General features: G+C 30.3%; 1 protein-coding gene across 1 annotated transcript in view; it reads right to left on the minus strand.

The window, feature by feature from the left end:
* The window catches only part of LOC106474124 (kidney mitochondrial carrier protein 1-like), a 33,813-nt gene extending 29,990 nt beyond the window's left edge, over window positions 1-3,823 (minus strand). Inside the window, exon 1 of the mRNA XM_013934815.2 lies at window positions 3,595-3,823. The gene's annotated coding sequence lies outside the window, so the exon portion shown is untranslated. The remainder of the gene's footprint in view (window positions 1-3,594) is intronic.
* Between the last annotated feature and the right edge of the window lie 438 nt (window positions 3,824-4,261).

Consider the following 4,261-nt stretch of genomic DNA (forward strand, 5'->3'; position numbering starts at 1 on the left):
GGTTATATTTATAGGCGTGTGGAGGCTTTCTAGAAAATTCAGATTACGTAATTTAAGCGTTTACGTACCTACATATATTGTTGATTCTTACTCTCGAGAATCTTCTACTACTTTGAAGAATAGGAGGGAGTTTTACAATATATATTTAACAACATAAGCTATGTATGTTTTTAAATATAAATTTAATCTGAACAAATGTTGATATTAAAATAAATATATAATAACGAATTCGTTACATTTACCTATTATCTTAAAAACGCAAACCATTTTTTTCATAATACAACATAAAATTTCCTCCCAGAAAGACAAAAAAGGTATTCTTAAAATAGATATCTGCTACACTTTATCTATAACGTGCGTAGAAGCAGGTCCTGCAGACCAGGCAGCAGCCAGACCAGCATTTTGTCACAGTAACAGTAAGGCTTTTTAAACTGTAACTTGCATTTCAAAAATTGTTTCTAGGTAAATAGATAGACTTATAGTAGTATATATGAATCAGTATAACAATGTATAACAAAATATATGTGTAATCTGCAAGTGTACATATTTGTGTTTGTTTATAGCTATGGTGGTATAAGTGAAAGTGGGCACCTATTTTTATGAATCAGAAACTAATAACACGATTACATATATCATAAAACAGTAATATTAGGCTAATTGTAATTTTAAACATTAAATACTTGATTTTCAAACATGTAATCAAATTTAACAATCATTACATAAAATAGCGATATAATTTTTATTTTTCTGAAATACTTAAAAAATATGCTTAAGTTCGAGGCATGTAAGACTACTTATTTACTTGTGAATGTGTGTATTCCACCTTTTTATCATTGTTTCAAACTTTTTTTGCAGTTCATACAATTTTGTCCAATTAGAAGTCGTTTTTTTACTTTCTAAAAGTTTAAAAACAAGAAAACTACTCCTCGACCCTGCTTTGATGTTAGCCTCAGACCCCTCCCACCCTCCTCCTCCCCAGATAATCGTATGATTCGTGCTGATAACAGTTGAGCTTTCACGGAGCTATTTTGTTTAGACAAGAATTTTCCCAGTGGTCCCTCCTATAAGTTTTACTTGTATTCTCTTAAACACAACAACAACAAAAAAGAACAAAAAATTATTGGTATTTCTATTTTTGATGTGAAAATCACCCCATGCATTACATGAGTTAAACGACCTGTTCAAAGAATCACTTGATTTTCGAAAAATTTAAGAATTCCTGACCCCTCCTTATACGTTGATCTATATACTATATCCCTTTTATAACATTTATAGTTAGATCGTAATATTTTTAAAACTAAGAGAGTTTTTTCTTCTTCTTGTTGTTGTTATTGGGCTATCTATGCTGTACTCACAACGATATTGAAACCCGATTTTTAGCGTACGGAATTTTGGAGTCTATGTTGTTGTTGTTGTTCTTTCCTTTTTGTATGTTTTCTTTTCAATTTAAACCATTTTTATTGTTGTTGTATTTTATTAGCTAGAGAGATTTTTGACGAAAAAGTGTGGTTAACATATTATCACATCTTATTCTTTGCTTTTACGCACAAGTTATCGTAATTTGTGAAACTGTTTGTTTGTTTGTAATTTAGCACAAAGCTACACAATGGGCTAGCTGTGCTCTTCTCACCACGGGTATCGAAACCCAGATTCTAGTGTTGTAAGTTCGCGGACATACCGCTGTGCCACTGGGGGGGGGGGGCTTGTGAAACTGTGTAAGGTGTAGAACTTTTAAATTCAAAAAATATAATGCTTTCGTTATCATTAATAGACTGGACTTTGCACCATTTTTTTATTTTACCGAATAATCCAAAAAACCTGCTCAACAATAAAAACCCTTACAAAGTACTTTGTTTTTTATTACAACTTAACATTCACGATATTACTCTATGTTTAGTTTCAGTTGTTTAATTAAATTCTGGTCTTATAATTAAACTGTGTGTGTGTTAGTTGCATCAGTATCTGTAGTAATCTGAAACATATATATAACAGAGATAAACGTTTTCATTGACCTATTTGGTCAAATGAAACTATACTACAATTACAACCTAAAATACTTATTCGTTGATAAAACTTAGATATCCCAGTTTCTATCACTCTTACAGTTACAGGTTGTCTGATACTTCATGTTATTTACTCACTGAGTAAAATGTTACCAATTTTAAAGGCCTATCAGTCACTAAGATTACTTAATATTCAAATACAACCGGAGACATGGATCATATTAATGCGAGAATTCTGTTTTTCCAATCAATAGCTGAAAAAAACTAAGGTTATGGTTATCATACTTAGCCGATATAATTATTCTTGACGTTCTTAAAACGCGAGTACTTTTGAAATCAATAAAACATTAGAAGCACTTCTTTGAGTTGGACCCAGGGTGTAAGTAATCTCCAAGACTTCATTTTTAACATCAAGCAATTTAATCCCAAGCTATTATACTCAAATATTCTTCAATGCGTAAGACAAATGATGCAGAATCCATGAGTGAAATGTTAATAATTTACTTTAATACTTGAAAAATACAGATCACTTTCACATCTTAAGATTCAATGCTTTTGCTAAACTTACCGTTTCTGTACACAAACAAACACACAGTGTAAAAATTAAGTAAATAAGAAGTTCAAGTGATATTAATTAATTGATCTAAGCGAATATAAAATTTTAATATTTACTACAAGCTAATTAGTTTTATCTATTATTTAATTCGGAAATTATCCAAAGCTATTGATTGATTGATTTTTTTACAACGAAGTGGTTAAAAACCATGCTATATATTAATCTTAAGTTTTACAGACAAAGCTTTTGGAGAACAAGATGTGACAAACTATAATATCAAAGAAAATCGAGTAGAAATAACAGATTAATTAATAACTAGCATTTTTGATTACTTTCCTTATTTGACGCTAATCATCTGTATCAAAATGTGAAATGGTATTGCTGGGGCACTAATAGTTTGAATGTAGGCATGTTTACTTTCCTACTTTATTTATATTTTAATCAAAAAATTAATATGGTTAACTGATAATGATAGACTGTGAAAAGCGAAATTGAATCCACCACAGATTATAATCCAGATGTCTTTACTGATGATTTAAAAACTATATAATCTGGTGAAAGACTAGTCTTGAACTGTGAAATAAAATGAAAATGTACAGATTGTGTAATGTATGTATGATGTTATGTAATAGCTTGTTATACTCTAACGTAGTAAAATTGTATCAAGAAGTAATAGTAAATTATCAACTAAAAGTTTAACACTGTTAATGCATTTATAAGCTGTTCACGTCAGAAAGAAGGTTCATATTAATATTATCAGTAACCTTTGTTTATTAGATACTTTTTCATTCTGCCCAGATTGTGTTTAAATAAATCATAGTAATAATACCCGTCATTAGATTTAATAGACTGGTAGTGGTAAGAGCTAAAAAGATATTTTATTTTTAGTTTTTACCATTGTTGCCTTTATATCGTTATGCTATTAGATTATTAGTATTATAAATGTTAATTTAAACAATAATCTTAACAAGCAAAATCTAAAAAATATGTATCTATATTTAGCGTAATATTATATTTATCTTACAAAACACTTACCGTGTGTGGATCGTTATCACCGAGTGTTGTCTTTCCACTCCTCAGTAGCAATTTTCTTCATAAATAATATTATACTACACTTTACAGAGAACTTCTAATGTCATACGAGTTCAACTGTAGTGGCTTCGACGGCACGAGCAGACAGGTCTAAATACGTGACGTAACAAATAGCTATTTTTTTATTGGAGAACTTATCACGTTTAAGTAAGATACAAAATAGGAAACAGAAGCTCTAGGAATTTAATTTATGCGTCTTTAAAGGAGAAAAAGTTGTCTGAAAAATAATTAAACAATAAAAACAACTTCGTTTTATTACTATGTCTATGCCAATTTTCACACTAATCGTTCATTTACACACACACACCGCCAGGCGTCCACAAGTAGCACGTGATCCAAGCGTGATATATTAAAGTGAGCAGTGTGTAACCCGGTTTGGTGGTTGACAGTGGAATTTTAACTACAAATTGCTTGCCTTTGATTAGGCAACATTTGTTGTTGTTGTTACATAATTTCGAAGTATGTTAGTGATTCATAAGCAGTTTTCTTAATTCAAAAGTACTTGATTCATAGAATGATATATGTTATTAATTTAAAACGTGGTTCAACGTTTACCGAGAAATACCTCCAGTCACCATGTGGCGTCATATAACATAACATAACTGGTCTC

Source organism: Limulus polyphemus, unplaced genomic scaffold (genome assembly GCF_000517525.1).
Source record: "Limulus polyphemus unplaced genomic scaffold, Limulus_polyphemus-2.1.2 Scaffold6848, whole genome shotgun sequence".
Classification (NCBI taxonomy): Eukaryota; Metazoa; Arthropoda; class Merostomata; order Xiphosura; family Limulidae; genus Limulus; species Limulus polyphemus.